This window comes from Oxyura jamaicensis, chromosome 3 (genome assembly GCF_011077185.1).
Source record: "Oxyura jamaicensis isolate SHBP4307 breed ruddy duck chromosome 3, BPBGC_Ojam_1.0, whole genome shotgun sequence".
In the NCBI taxonomy this organism is placed as follows: Eukaryota; Metazoa; Chordata; class Aves; order Anseriformes; family Anatidae; genus Oxyura; species Oxyura jamaicensis.
The window spans coordinates 95609300-95626476 of NC_048895.1; the positions used below are offsets into that span (position 1 = coordinate 95609300).

At 35.2% G+C, this 17177-nt stretch overlaps 1 protein-coding gene across 2 annotated transcripts in view; it reads left to right on the forward strand.

The window, feature by feature from the left end:
• Positions 1-17177, forward strand: part of CSMD1 (CUB and Sushi multiple domains 1) — a 1151643-nt gene that overhangs the window by 626753 nt on the left and 507713 nt on the right. The window lies entirely within an intron of this gene.

Here is a 17177-nt window from a genome sequence, read left to right on the forward strand (position 1 = left end):
AGCTTACTGTGTTAGAGACTATAGCGTTCCAGCTGCTGGTGTTTGCAGCAACCTTTTGCTAAATGTAAGTCTGACAAATATACAATTAATAGAAATGAAAAGTAGTGGCGACTCAATCCCAGGTGTGGCATGTTCCTAGAATAACTATTAAATCAGATCTGTCAGGGGACTTAGGAGGAAAGATACCTAATTTCAGTTTCCTAACTAAATTTAGCTTTTCAGTTGAAGTCAGTCCGGTGCCTATCTAGAATATAAACTCTAAGTGTACACACAATGTGTGTGTACAGGAAGGCATGTGTACATGCCAGTGGAGCATAGCACAATGAAGAGAGAAACATCTTACTGAACAAGAACGATATAAGTTATTCATCATTAGGAAGGTTTGAGCAGAACTGTTGAGCTGTTATGCACTGGGAAATTGAACAAAAACGTCATAACTTTATAGAAGACTATAACTTCCTACTGTGTGTTGAGTTTTGTGCTTAGCCTGATTTGTTGCATGTCCATCTGTGTGACTTTGGGAATAGCTATGGAAATCACTGTTTAGGGTTACTACACAGTACAAATCATTTTGTTTCAGTGTGTTGTGGTGCTGGGCCTGGTTTGTGCATAACCACTTTCTTTGCTTAGAATAAAACAAGACTTAGAAAAGTTCTCCTGATGTTCATAAAGTTCCGGCGAACTTTATAAAGTTCTGGGGAAGTTCTGGTGAAGACATACCCCAGTAATCCCCAAGGTAAAATCTACTTAAAATCTACTTTTTTTCCTCAGAATAGAAGTAGTTCCAGTGCTGGATTCTGTAACTCCTGTGATTTTTTTTTTTATTATTTTTTTTCATTTATTCAGCTGGAACGTCTTCTGTGGCAGTTGGTGCCCACTGCCTCCCATCCTATTGCTTGGCACCACTGAATAGAGCCTGGTCCCCTCCTCTTGACACCCTCCCTTCAGTTACTTGTACACATTGATCATACCTCCCCTGAGCCTCCTCCAGGCTGAACAGGCCCAGCTCCCTCAGCCTCTCCTCATATGAGAGATGTTCCAGTCCCTTAACCATTTTAGGAGCCCTTCACTGGACTCACCCTGGGAGCTCCATGTCTCTCTTATACTGGGGAGCCCAAAACTGGACAGAGTATACTGCTTCACCTTATCCTTGCTATTAGTCAAGAAAATAATCCATATAGCTGGAAACATCTGAATAAGATCAATGCATTATTTTTCTCTCAATTACCCTCTCTTGTTAGCAGTGTCACGGAACTTTTTTTCTTAGGTAGAGCAATAAATATTTATTTTCTTGTAAATAGGGCAAGTCTGGCAACAAATCAATGTGGAAAGGCAGGATATAGTCTAACTAGGGTTGTTACAGTTATTACTCATCCTTGAAATATGGGAGAAGTCTTCCCCATTCCCTATTTAAAATGTTATCTGTTGGTGGGACTTTTATTACTGTTTAAAATGCATAGATCAATTTGTGTAAAAGAAGGTTATTTATTTTTAAAGCAGTAATTATGTCTATGGTTTCCCTTTTAAAACCTACATCTTAAGCATAAAGAGAAGAAAACTGAAGTAAAAAAATGGTTCAAATGTAATGTTTTTTTAAAAAAGATACATTTAATTGGTTTGTTTCACATAATGATATTTCTGTAAATAGGTATTCTAAAGTTGTAAATGTCCCTACATGCTTTTCTGTCCTAATAACTAGAGGAGTCACAGAGCCGCATTCCCAAGTTTCTGAGTTCAATTATAAAATACAACTGAAGGTAGAAATTCTCTAAATTTATCACTTAAACTTAGCTGTTGCTGCTTTTCTTTGTGTTGTTCTAAATTCCTTATAGATACAAATGCAATAAATGTAAGCTTAGGATGGTAGTTGTCCTTTCCTAACAGAAGCACAGACCAAGAGGTTTGCTCACCCACATAGACAAAAATTTTGTTCAACCCTAGAAAACTATAATCATGTCATTTTGATTTCACATTTGTTGGTCATTTTACAGGTTAAGAATCTTTGATATTATGGCCACAGATGTAAACATGGTTAGGAACTGAGCAGTACAAGTGGTTGGCAGGATTCTGAAGATAAGGCAGACAGGGGCTTCAGCAGTGATCTGCTCCTAATTTCTGTAGGTGCCTTTCTGTATCTCCCTACAATACTGTGGGTAATTTTAGGGTTGTAAATTCATTTTTAAATCTAGTTGCACAGCTGTTGTCATTATTGTTTTATTAAAAGGTGAATACATCTGTAATAAATAAAATTACGGGTATTGACCTTTAAAGTCATCAGTGGCCTACCTATATGATCATGTCGCTACTCTGCTGAGTCATACTGACACATATGGTGACTAAAGCAGATAGAGTTAGTTCCTCTTTATTATAAGAAATAAAGACAATTGTAAGGGATTTATCTGTAAGAACTTTGATTTTTGGCAGGGGGATTTTTTTGATCCATTTTTAGCTGAAGCATATGAATTTAATGATACCTGGGACATGCTGCTACTCCTGAAAAAATGTTGTTTGATAGGATTGTGGGGGAAGGCATATAAAGGGATTGAGAAGAGTAAATGGAGATCTCTGACATACTGAGTTATTTGTGAAACTGATTCATTTGAGATATTTTTGTAAGAAGTAAGGACACTTGGGTTGTGATTCATCTGACCAAACACAGACAACTGAAATGTAGTCGAGATTCACATCTGAGGTAATCACTTTAGGCTTCCTCTATACGTATAAAGAGAAACTGAGAATTCCTAGTTATGATTCACCTTTGCCTGACAATTCACATAATGTAGATATCAAAATAGGTCAGATGAATCATAAGCTTAAATATCCATTGTCTCTAAAAGTATTTTGGGATTACTAACAGACTTGACACTGCATTTATACTGTGGACATTTACAGTTCATCAACAGACAGAGAAGTCTAAAAATATGCATTATCTAGTTACGTGAATCTTACAGAGCCAAAACGTCAAACCACACTGAGGCAGATCTTTTTATATGTGCAATAATTTATTTCACTTTATATGGATTTTGTACTTTGTGTCAAGAGAAAATGTAATCCCTCCCCTTCCTTCCATTTCCTCCCTTCCTTCCTCCTTTCTCCACACTTTCTCTCTTCCTGACCACAGAAGCAGTTGTGGCTCATGTGGCATGGAAAGAACAATAAGTTTGTTTTATTCTCCTGATTTTGGTTGCAGCGATCAAGCATGAGGCTTCTTGGCAGTTAGACCCCAACAGTGTTGATTGCACACATTATTGTCCCTTTTCCTGTTTCTTACCCCATCTTTTTCCTTTTTTTATACCTCCCTTTCTCCACTCATGTCTTCCCTCAGGTAAAACACCTGATAATATTTATTTTTTCCCCATTGGGAATATCTGTATGCAAGTTTGATATTGTAATAAAGTAATCTTGGCTTTACATGGTACTGCAGATAGAGTTGCCTATGTACTGCTGGCCTCAGACGATCAAAAGATCCTCAGTTCTCCTCTCAAGTATCTGTGAAATTCAGCTGTTTCACCCATAATCTTCCCTTAACTGACTATGAAATCTAGCTATCCTTCACAGTGTGATCCATAACTTTGGTCAGTTTTCACATTGTTATCTGCCATAGCCATCATTTTGTTTTTTATATCAAGTCCATCAGTTTCTATTGTCCTTAGCTTAACCTCAGACTAGAGCCTCATCATTTACCTGCAGTTCTAATATTTTAAAAGGCTTAGTACTGAAAATACGCCAGGAAAGAAGAGAGGGGATTAGATGCTTTAGGTACAATTTTTACTTCTTCTCCCACTGAAACCTCTCTGTAGTGAATGCTGTTGGGAATCTGTCTGAAGAATAACTTTCTGATAAGGATAAAACAAAAAGGTTTTAAAGCAAACCTTTCCTCTGAAGAGTGGGAAAATTTCCTCTCAAGAGTGAGTTATTTCCTCGTTCTTGCATGATGTCCTGTGCAGTCACCAATTTCATATGTAGGCATAGACAGTTCCTCATCCTGTGATGTAAGATCCTGCTGTGACCTGTAGGCTTGAAAACTTTTTATGCAACACTTCCTTCAGTGCTTAAGTCGTGTGCTTGAAGTACCAGTAACAGTATCAGTACTAATGCCTGGCTGAAAACATTTGATATTCATCTTTGTGATGAAAAGTCATTAGAACTTAGCCATTACTCTGAATGTGTTCTCACACAAAATGTGTTCCTTTTCTGAAGTGGGCTAGTAGGTAACACAATATAGTTGTTTCTGTTTTCCTCTTTTTCAAATACGTAATATGCAGCCTGGAATGCTATTACCTTTTAAAATAATAATAATTAAAAAAAAAAAAAAAGTAGTGTCAAATAAGAATGATTCTTTTAAGAATTATGCCATTTTGTTATGGTTCTAACACAGGAACTGAGCAGTTGTTTTACAGGCAGAGATTAATACAAGAAAACAGAATTGTCAGATGGGAGGAAAGATGTTTATTTGGAAAAAGGTTTGGAAGAGTTTGAAAGAAGCAAACATTAAAATACAGGGAGTTGAATGGCTGAACAGCCCCTGGAACATGAAAACAAGGAATTTTTCATCGAAATATTCAATTAATATGCAGAAAATAGGTTAATGTATTTGGTAACTGTAAAAATAAAATAAGACAGAGATAAGACCAGATCTTTATAAGATTTAGATTGTTTACATATTTGACCATCAACTCTAACCTATTCCAGTAGTGAAAGAGTGTGCTTGCATAAAAACAAAAACAAAAACAAAATAAAAACCCATAGTTCTCCAGTTAGGTAAATACCTAGATGTGCAGGTAGTGAAAAGCTATTCTGACAACTTTGTTGTTAGAACTACGTATTTCAGCTTTAGTGCCTGTTACCTTACTAAGTGTCAGGAAGCCCTTGGAGATTTTACCTGTCATTAAAAGTTTTGGGCAGTCCCCAGGGCATCATCCCTGTGGCATCACTTCCTAAGCTGCCCTATCCTTTTTCTACGAGACACACACTTTTGTTTTAGTTACCCTGATGAACTTGGTTGGTAGCTGAAATATTTCAACTAGATTTGGATAGAAGCATACCTCCTGAGCTTTTCAAGAATTACAGAATCCTAATTTCATATCACAGGCTTATTGTCATTGTCACAGAGGAGCTGGGCATTTTCTTGAGCCTTTACAAAGACAGATCAGGACATAGACTGTGCTTTGCAGACACTTCCTCTCAGTCCTCTGAAGAATAAGGAGATGCAGGTCTCTGCTGCTGTCAGCTACCCACTTTGGGATTTTGCAAAAGATTTACAAAAGCTTTGCCTTGCTTTAGGGTAATGGTAACAACATTTCTACATGACAGACATTTATTTAATAAGAGAATCAAGAGAAAACTTAAAATGCAGTGTAAGCAAATGTTTTCAAGGAACAGACCCTATCATCCCTATCATCATTTCACTGATACTGATTTCCAAGTGGAAATTCCTGTAACTGTCCTAGCACTATGCATACAGAGGTTTACACAGCATAAATAAGGCAGTTAAATTATTCAAATCCTTTTTTTTTTTTTTTTTTTTTTTTTAAGTGATATTAAAATATATGTACTTTTCCGCTATAAAGCTATTCCAGTCACAGGTGTTGGCAATGATCAGACAAAAGCACAAGATTTCTTCCTGGAATATAAAAACACCAGAGGTTGTGTGGGCTGTTCTTTTAATTTAACTTCTTTTATATTTTTCAAATCATATAGTATTGCTTTCGAAAACATAGAAAAGCCCTATTGTACCAGATATTCTGAATCTTTTATTATTTCCATCTGTCTTGAGATTGAACACATTTTTAATGTCATTAATTATTTTAAAAGTTTTACTGAAAAGTGCTCTTTAAATTAGAATACTAGAAAACATTTTTCAAGATACTTTTGAGTTGAATAGCCTCTGATTTCGGTTATTCCATAAATAAAGAAATGGAAAATACTCATTTAGAACTCATGGTGTTTTTTTTTGTTGTTGTTGCTTTTTTTTTTTTTTGTCATTTTTGAGAAAAAAATAATTTAGTAATGGACAAAGTGCTGCCTCCAAACCTCTTTTCCTCTTTGAGGAATCCCAGTAGACACTGACTCAATTTCAGAAGCCTTTGTAACAGGTATAAATGAGATTAAAAAACAAAACAAAACAAAACAAACAAACAAACTCTGCACTTCTGCAACTTTTAGCTCTGAAAATCCATATGAACATAAAAATTCCCTATACTGGTTCAGAGCAAGAGTTTTTCCTACTAGGTAGGAATGGATGGCTATGAAAGAGTAGGAAAAGACAAATATATGTGAAAGTTGCCCATTATGATCTCCCAGGCCTTGTGTGTTTTCAGCTAAAGAATTTTCTGCAGCTTAATGTTGTTTATATTTAGTAGGCACGTATTCCATAATAATCAATTTATCATTTTTAGGATGACTGTCAAAGCTCCCATTAAACCCATGCCAATGTTTTGTACCCACCGCATTCCAGGGGAATGCATTACAGGACAGGGATTCCATAGATCTACCTCTCATGACACAAATTCACATAATTTGACAAAATTGAATTAAGCCCATGCTCTCTTGACTACTGTAGTAGTAAAACTTTTATTTGGAAGCACTGGCTATGTAAGTTATTTAATGATAGTGATACTAAGACAAATAACACTTTTCCCATTCAATTCATTTGGTTTTTATGCATTATGTGTTGTAAAAAAACAGCACACCACAGAGCCAGTCAGTGGTCTGAAGCCAGATGTTATTGTTTTCCCTCCTCCCTCATTACAATTTCATAGATTAATTGCTTAAACTGTTGGAAGAATACCACGATGCTATAATCTGAGCACTTACATAGCAGAAAATATTTCTCAAATTAATTCTATCTGAATTAAGGCATACATTTTAGTGATTTTTTTTTATTATTATTATTTCACAACTGCAACAAATGGATGGGAGTTCATTGGGAAGAAAGAAGAAAAGGCTGGGAATGCAAAGAGGGTGGGGATGGGAGGGGGAGTTTTCTCTTTGTATGAGAAAGAAGTTGGAGATGTATTATGGGTCAGTTGAGCACCTATGGTTCAGAATTAGTGGGTGATTAACAGGATCAGTGCTATTATGGGTGTCTGCTACAGACTGCCTAATCCGGAAGAAGTAGATGATGCGTTCCTATGCCTGAGGAGCTCTCAGGAAAATGCTCTGCTGAATGCCAAAGAAGATGGTCAGGGTGGGAGGTGTCTTGGCTGCAGGAACCACAGGCTAATGGAGTTCTGAATATGGAGAGGAGAGAGCAATGCAGGATCCCAAACCTGAACGTGAGGAAATAGACTTTGGCCTCCTCTGCTTGGGAAATGCCACAGAATATTGTCCTAGAAAAAAAAAAAAAAAAAAAAAAAAAAAAAAGAGGTGGGAAAAAGTTCAGATTAACCAGGAGGACTGAGGAGGCACTATAGGAGCATGAAGAGGTGGGGTTAGGAAAGACAAAGACCATAATGAAGGCAACAAAGAAGGACTTCTAAAGGCAAAGTAGCAAAATGAAGAAGAGGAAAATACAGGCCTGCTGCTGAGTGGGGCAGGGAAGCTGTTGACAGAGGACATGGCAAAGGCCTAGCTAAATAGTTGGTGGGAAGAAATCTCATTTTAATTCTTTAACAAGCTTTATGTTTGTGTAACTTTTTTTTTTTTACTTTTTTTTTTTTTTCAGTAAATTGCTTTTGCTTCTCTTTCATGTTTGTGTTAACTTTTAAATATAGTGCACTCAGGAAATTGTCTGTTGGAACTGACATTATGCTTTGTTGTGTCAGGCTGGGTCAATAAAATCTGTTGTTCTTGTTGCACGTGTTTTTGTTTAGGATCCCTACAGAGAAAGCAAGTGTAAACAGCTTGCCTGTGGCTTCTTTCTGATTTATCTAGAAATCTGAGCAATTTGTTAATCACGGGATATTATTTAATCAGCAGGGCAAATACCATGTGGGTGTTGGATTTTTCTTGAACTACCCATAATTGATATGGGAAAAACAAAGCCAAACAAAATCGACATTGCTGGACTGAACATTATCAGTTAGTGCCTGTATGTGCCTTTTTTAAAAGAACAAAATAGATTGTGCTAATTCAGTTCTATGAAAATCCTATTATGTGAAAAGGTTTCACCTATCACTAATAACTTAATGAACACTTTTTTTATTATTATTACTCTTATAATGAACTTACTCTTTTCTTTATTTTCAGTATTATTCCTTGATGAGTGCAGTTAGCTGACTGAAAATATGTGCATAAGTATTCACTGTTCATTCTTATTACCTCATCAGCATCTATATTTCTTTTTATCTACTGAGACAAAGATAATCATAAATACATATTTTTCCAAGTAAAGTTCTAACACAGCAAGTGCAGTATTTCATCTTAATGTGCTATCATTTGGGAAAAATAGGAAAAAAAAATGTTGTGGGTGGAAGACTGCCCTTTTCCTGGTTGAAATTAAATGATTGATTAAAGGTTTATCCAGTAATTTAGACAGGATGGCTTCTATTGCTGAAAATATAAAACAAACTGTGCTGAGATGAAGTTATGTTTTATGGAGAGAGGAAAAAAAAAAAAAAAAAAACTTTTATGAGACTAGTTTTTAAATTGGAGAGAAAAAATGTACAAACTTTCTGGGCCATCATTTTTACTGGGTCTGGCTTCTAGGCCTTCACTGCACTTCTGTTTTTGTCTAATTACAGAATTCTGTTACTCTGATCTGTAAACATTCTGAATCTAAATGGTATGGGTTGGGAGAAAAAAAAAAAAAAAAAAAGTGAATCAGATATTCATTTGAGAACTCTGATGCTTCCTAGAAATAATACAAGGACAGGCCTACTTCCATTAAAATGCAATTTCCAGTTGGAGATCTTGAGGAAAAGGAGAAATATTGGGGAGAGAAAAAATAAAATGTTTAAAAATAAGTTTTAGGTGATGTAAAACTCTTATATTGTAATGGTGTTCTATGCTAAGTTAGAAAAAAAATGTTTTCTTTCCTGCTTTTACAGGAAACATTGAGTCCCTCCCCAGGTTTCCTGTAGACCCTCTTTAGGTACTGCAAGGCTGCTGTAAGGTCCCCCTGGAGCCTTTTCTTCTCCAGGCTGAAAAACCCCATCTCCTCAGCCTGTCTTTGTAGGAGAGGTGCTACAGCCCTTGATCATCCTCATGGCCCTTGTATGGACTAATTCCAATACTTCCACATCCTTCTTGTGCTGGGGGCCCCAGAGCTGAATTCAGTACTCCAAGTGGGTTCTCACAAGAGCAGAGCAGTGGGGGACAATCACCTCCCTCGCCCTGTTGCCCACACTTCTTTTGATTGCAGCCCAGGATACGGTTGGCTTTCTGGGCTGCAGGCACACATTGCTGGCTCACGTTGAGATTCTTGTCAACCAACACCCCCGGTCCTTCTCATCAGAGCTGCTCTCAATCCGTTCTCTGGCCAGCCTGTATTTGTGCTTAGGATTGCCCCCACTCAGATGCAGGACCTTGCACTTGGCCTTGAAGTTCACCCAGGCCCACCTCTCCAGCCTGTCCAGGTCCCTCTGGATGGCATCCCTTCCCTGCAGCATGTCAACTGCACCACATGTCTTGGTGTCATTGGCACCACTCGTTACTTATCTCTCCATCGATATTAAGTCATTTTTTGAGTGCAACCATCCAGCCAATTCTTTACCCACCAAGTGGTCCATCCATCATATGCATGTCTCCCCAGTTTACAGACAAGGATATCGTAGGGGACAGTGTCAAATACTTTGCACAAATCCAGGTAGATGATGTTGGTTGGTCTTAACCTATCCACCAATGCTCTAACCCCTCATAGAAGGCGACCAGATATGTCAGACATGATCTGCCCTTAGTGAAGCCATATTGGCTGTCCCTATTCACCTACTTATTTTCTACGTGCGTTATCATAGATTTCTGGAAGATCTGCTACATGATCTTGCCATGTAGAGAGGTGACACTGACTGATACATATATGAACAATGATCTTGTTGCTACTGTGGTTTAAATATCCATTATACAAATCTTCCTTCTGTTTGAATATCATTTTCAAACCCTCAAACTCTAGTCCCACAACAAATGTGGCCACTTGTTATGAAGCGTATTTAAAATTAAATTAATTAAATTAAACAAAAACTAATTGCATAGGGAAAAATTAAATGGTACTTTTAAAAATCTTTATCACTGACACAGACAGTGGGATCTAGTGCACCCTCAGCAAATTTGCAGATGACACCAAGCTGAGCAGTGCAGCTGATACAACAGAAGGAAGGGAAGCCATCCAAAGGGACCTGGACAGGCTGGAGAAGTGGGCCAATGTGAACCTAATGAGGTTCAACAAGTCCAAGTGCAAGGTGCTGCACCAGGGTCAGGGTAATCCCAGATATAAGTACAAACTGAGAGAAGAACTCATGGAGAGCAGACTTGGGGGTTCTGGTAGATGAAAAGCTCAACATGAGCCAGCAGTGCGCACTTGCAGCCCAGAAGGTCAACTGCATCCTGGGCTGCACCAACAGAGGCATGGCCAGCAGGTGGAGGGAGGTGATTATACCCCTCTGCTCTGCCCTTGTGAGGCCCCACCTGGAGTGCTACATCCAGATCTGGAGCATCCAGCACAAGAAGAATGTGGGGCTGCTAGAGCGGGTCCAGAGGAGGGCCATGAAGATGAGCACCTCTCCTATGAAGAAAGGCTGAGAGAGCTGGAGATGTTCAGCCTGGAGAAGGGTCTGTAGTGACCTCATTGCAACCTTTCAGTACTTGAAGGGGACTTATAAAAAAGATGGAGAGTGACTCTTTGCTCAATCAGATAATGGCAGGATGAGGGGGAATGGTTTTAAACTAAAAGAGGGGAGATTTAGATTAGAGATCAGGAGGAAATTTTTCACTCAGAGGGTGAAGCACTGAAACTGGTTGCCTGGAGAGGTTGTGGATGCCCCATCCCTGGAGGTGTTCAAGACCAGGTTAAATGAGGCCTTGAGCAACCTGATCTGGTGGGTGGCATCGCTGTCCATGGCAGGGTGTGGGAACTAGATGATCTTTGACATCTCTTCCAACCCAAGCCATTCTATGATTCCATGAAAAAAAGCTCCTTAATGTGCAATGATGCAAAATGTGAGAGGGATTGATGTTGCTAGGTTGACTTCAGTTTATGTGGGATGATGGGCAAATTAGACAGGACACTGAAGTAATTTGTATTGTTGTGTAAATTCTAAAGGTTTTCATTCCAGGCACATGCATATGATGCACATTTCAGAATGCAAATCGTAGCTTAGTCTCCCTCTTGTTTTAATAACATTAACTCAAGATTTTTATTTTATTTTATTTTATTTTATTTTATTTTATTTTATTTTATTTTATTTTATTTTATTTTATTTTATTTCATTTTATTTTATTTTATTTTCCAAATTGAAAGATAGTGATATTGAGCTAATAAACTTTCAAATGAAGTTCTTTTGAAAATATTACTGTGGAAGATTATTTGTGGAAGAATGTAACTTTTGAAGTCTTCTTTGTTATTTACTGGCATACAGTAAGTCCTGGCATGAGTCAGTCCTCTGACAGTTAATGTCAAGCCATGGGGATGCTGAAAGTGATCATAAACTAACATAGATGTGAATAAGATATGGTGTCAAGATCCTTGTGGATATATGCATTATATAGACTTTAAAAGTGTAGGCTTAGATGTTAAATTTAATACTAAATACTTTTAATCTACAAAGCTCAAAATGTTATTAAGCTCATAATGTTATTAACGTAAAATATAAACAATACAAGTAATTGAAAATAAAATTATCAATATTAAAAATCAAACATCTCAAAAATGTAAGGTTACAGACTTTTAAACAAATGCTTGGTATTTGTTGCATGAGTGATTTTCTTCTCATTAAGGCTTTGTGGAATAATTATCATGGATGTTTAGATAATATTCAATAGATTAGTTATATAATTAATTGCAGAAACATTTTCAGTGAAGAGTTCCAGAGAGTGACTGCAGGGATGGAACAGGTTTTTAGTGTGATATCTTGAATTCTGCAGTTTAGCTATGGCCAAGCAATTTATAGTATTCTGTGATCAGGTATAGTCCTCATAACTACTTCATTGGCAGCTTCAGGCATTTAGCTTTTCATTTAACAATATAAATGTCACTTGGAGTGCTAATAAATACTAGCAAATCCCTGAAAAGGTCAGATTGGTTCTGTAACTCAAATACCTGTCTGATGCTAATGGCTTTTCAAGGTTTCGTGTGAACACTTTAAAATAAACAGTCTTCTATCAGGGTCCTGCAACTTTTTTGTTTGTTTGTTTTGTTAATATATGCCTCTTGCTTTTATATATATGTAAATAATATTGCTTTTTGGATTTACAATTTTTATTACACAAATTCATTACGTTTAAAAACACATTAAAAGTTGGGAAGATTTAAAAAAGAGCTAAGCTAACAAAATAGAAAACTGGATGTCCAGACAACCCCTTCTGCACTGCTGCAGAAATTATTTCTGGCATAGATAGATTCATCCTCTCCTCCTGGCTTCATGTTAGTTCTTGTACAATGTTTGCTGGTATGTTGTCCATACATGCTTGAAGTAGATTTTGAGACTTGAGATTTAAATTATCTTTTTGCCCTTCTCTGAATTGTCTACATTTCTTCTGTTTGTTTATTTTGTTCAGAAAAGATTAAACAGACATCTGGGTACATTAAGTATATAAGTTAAATTATGTAAATACATATATGCATAAATATAAAATATTAGTTCTGAAGCCACCTTATGTATAAAAAGGAATCAAGAAATAAACTAATGACAACAGAGCTACATCTACCTTTTGGAGAATGCAGTCAGTCAGACCTTGAGCTGATTCATTGACCATATTGTTTTCAGCCAGAAATAGCAATTATATGTTATTCTTCAGATTCTGGAAGTCTAACATTTCAGTTATAAAAACTAAATAAGAGACTTAATATTTGCCTAAACAGGTTTTAATTCTATAGAATTTTGTTCTGCCCCATGGGTCTGTGGAATGTCTAACAGATAGTAACAATAGTTCAGTAACAAAAGGAAATACCAAGCAAATCATGTAGCTTTAAAGGAGGTAGACTTTTTTTATTTTTTATTTTTTATTTTTTTATTTTTTTTTGACTGTAAATAAACTATGATGAGATTCTCCAAATCTGTAGAACTATCAGCAGATTTATAGTTATGTTTCTGTTTTGTTTTAATATTTTAAGTAGATTCATTTTGGGAAATAGCTAATGTGATTTCATATATTTAAAATTAGAATGTTACTTACCCCTTCCTGAAAAAAAAGGGGTAATTGATAAGATACTTTAAAATCTTGTTTTAAAAAGAAATTGCAACCAATTGAAACATTTCAGGAATGAAAGTACATACTGTGAAAAGACTGGCTAGTCCTGCATTTTATTCCTTTACACCATTGGAATAGATTGTGTCAATTAATTAATAGTGTAGCAGAAGGATTTGTTTTAAGAATATAATGAAATTATAAGGTTTGTAAAAGCTTATGGACCTAATAAGAGTTTGAATTTATTTTTCATACACTTGAAAATCACTTTGATATATGATTTCTTATTCAGAAAATTGTAAATGAGAATTGTGTTTCTTTTTAATATTTTAAACATATACAACATTTTAAAATCATATTTGTCCAGATTATAGGCTAAAGTGGACAACTTAAATACAAAAGACAGAAACCAGACAGTTTTTCATAACATTTAAAAAGCTTTTCTTAATAGTTTCCGATTTCTATAGATGTGATAGCTCATTTCTGTGGAGTCTTTGTATTGACAGTTTTCAAACAACAACAAAAAAAGCCCTAGCCAGTGATAATAAAATCTATCAATAAATTATGTTATCTCAGTGCCAATTTAACTGATTTAGTTTTATAAGATTTTGTCTGGGAATGCTTATTAAAACAAAGAAACTAACAGAAATCCCATATTAAAACTATGGGGAACTATCATCAAAAATATACTCATGAGAAAATAAATTGCTGCTTTGTGAAGAAATCTTAATGAAATAAAATTCAAAGTGTATTTGACATTGTAAGGTATTCTTTTATGAGCTAGAGTGCAGTTAAAGAATGAAGATTGGCATCCAAGGTGCCATGTTGCTAGGGATTGTATGTACTCACCCCATACACAGGCCCTGAAAATGGCCTTTGCTAACAGGTGAACCTAATAGGTGTTAGACTCAACAGGTCTGAGCTGCCATATGCATACCATTTGAAAACACTGGAAGAATCAATTTCTGAAAGGGGAGGAGGAATTCCAGCCCTGCAGGTGCTAGTTGTGAAGGGGAAGGAAGATGGTAGCAATAGAGGAAAATATATTGTAAATAGGACTGTGAGTTTTGGGAGTTTCTTTGAATTTGGAGTAAATTAATTGAATTTATTAGGATACCATGCTGTAGAGGTTTCTGCCTAGTACCATTACAACCTTCTGACTTTTATTCTTCATGTCATGACAACTAGAAGAAATAGAAATACACCAGTGATCTAAACTTGTTTAGTGATAATTGTGGACTTCTAACATGCTGGACAACTATTATATCAACTGTATCACACTTAATTTTTTTTTATTATTATTATTTTTTTCTCCAAGCAAATAAGGTAATATGTATTTAAAATTATCTGATAAACATTTTATTTAAAGTATATTTTAAAACTTTTTTTTTTTTAAAAAAAGTTAAACTTTAAATGTTAAATGTGTTTAGAAGTTGATAAGTGTAGTTTGTATCCTAAGTACCCAAATTTTCAATAGTGCTTGAGAATGGTAGGTTTCAGTTTGGTTAGTACTAAAGTATCCTTTTTTCATGCCTCTACAGTGGGTAAAAAATAATGAACACACTGAAACATAGTCAGACCTATGGAGTACTCCTGTTTTCTTCCCATCTCTCCTGTGCTTCCCTTGCTTTGGGTAATGAGAATTTGGGATTAACCTTTCTTTGTTATTTCATACACACATTTCTTCATGTACAATTTTTTGCTGCAAATTACAATTCACCTTTAAGAAAACCCAGCCAATGGAAGAAGCTAAGGTACAAATATTAAAAAAAAACTATATTGAACAAGGACTTTCATAATCCCAGCCTCTGTTTCACCAAACTCATTGAGCATTTATCAGTTTGATTAAACCTATAAAGTTGTTCCTAGAAATGTACACATGTCAAGAACTGAAACAACATTATTAATTCCGCTTCTCACTAAAATTGGCTTAGGGTTTTCTTTTCTAAAGATAAATACATTTAGATTGAAAACAAACAAACAAAAATGATGTTTCTTAACAGAATGAGCAAAGGTTTCTTGCTATCTTAAGACAAGGAGAAAGATCAAAATAGTTCACCTGAGGCTTAAATCTCAAAATTCATTGGGGTGGTAGAAAGCAGTTATCTTGCTTTTCTTCCAGGAACAGCTTTATGAAATTATAATGGACTGAAAATATGTTCTGGTTTGGAATATCATACTTCATTCTTATTTGTACTTCAGTTAATTCAATGTGTACATTTAAATAATAATGTTGCTTAGATATGCAGTGTAATTATGATCCTTTTATTTTTTATGTTCTTGACTGCCAGGGCTAAAAGCTTATATAGGTGCCAGAGTTCAATGTAATCAGTTATTCCTGCATTTACAGCCTATCAACAGTTTGTGAAAGTCTAAAAGAAAAATACTCCAAAAACAAATGATCAAGGCTATTTCAGAAGCTGTTACTATATGAACTGGAAATCTCTGTTCTTCTACTGATTTCCCTGTAAAAGACACCTTTTAATAATGAAAATCTGGCTGGAGAGAGAGAGAGAGAGAGAGAGAGAGAGAGAGAGAAAAAAAAAAAAAAAAAGGAAGTAAAATTCAAGTGAATATTTGTAATCTTCAGCACTAAGTGCAGCCCAGTTCACAACACCTGAATGATGACTTGCTCAGTGGCAAAACTAATTTTTAAATCTAATCATAAGGACTAGAAAAACCTGCTGACAACTGCTTTTGCTCTTTTCCTCCAGGCAGTTTAGGGATTTACTGTTTAAAAACCCACTTTCTGAGAAACCCATTGTGTTACCTAGGTCAATGTAGGAGTAATAACCCTTCATGAGGCTAAGCATTGCTCTTCAGTGTCCAAGAATAATGTAGATCCTCTGTCCTACAATTTATATATACTTTGTAGTGCTTGCCTAGATTCTCCCATTTACCCTTTCTGTAAACTCAGTTCATCTTAACATCGTCTGTTAAAGTACTTTAGGATAGGAACTTAGTTGATCCACAGGAAAAAGGAAAGAATATTTACATATAAATAATACATATATATATGTATATATGTATATGTATATGTGTATATGTATATGTGTATATATATATATATATACATAGTATATAGTATATATACTATAGTATATACCTATGACTTGAAATGACAAATCATTTCCTGTTTACGCTGAAATAGTTTGTGTGGACTGTCACCTTTCATACACAATTTAATTCTGCTAACATTGAAACAAAATATAAAAATTCTAAGGTGTTCTTGACTATCTAACTTGAATTATAAAAATGTTAATTTGATCAGCATTTATAATTCTTACCTGAAAGAAGAAATTACCATAGAATACTAGTTGCACAGTATCATAGCAGCAATGTAAAAATTAATATTCAAAAAGGCAACTATTATCTTTGTTCAGTAGAAATTTAATTTCCTACTTTCTATTAGATTTCCCTTACTTAAACATAGGTAAAATTATCAATTATCTTTATGTCCTTGGGACTACAGTGTTGTTCTCCAAAACATTTCTGCTAAATAGCAACCCATGTGCTTTGAATAGATATCTCTCTGTGTAAAAGAAGTGCTTTCTTTGCCTGCCACATTTTTCTTATTCAGTGCTAAGGATGTGAGAAGAAAATGATAAAAATAATTTGATGTTCTACTTTGGCTCTTTATTTGAAATAATAACAGAAATAAACCTAGAAAATGTGTTATTTTATCTGTTTTTTAATAATCATATATTCATCTGAGGTAGATATAAATAGAAGTTTAATGATTGCCTTATGTTGTGTATATTGAAGGAGAGTTGAAAAATGAAAGTTTGTATTCCTTAAAATAATAATAATAATAATAATAAAAATCCTGCTCTTTGGAAAATATAAGTGTTTAGGAAATTATGTTTGAAAGAAAGCAAAATAGATTTTTGTATGTG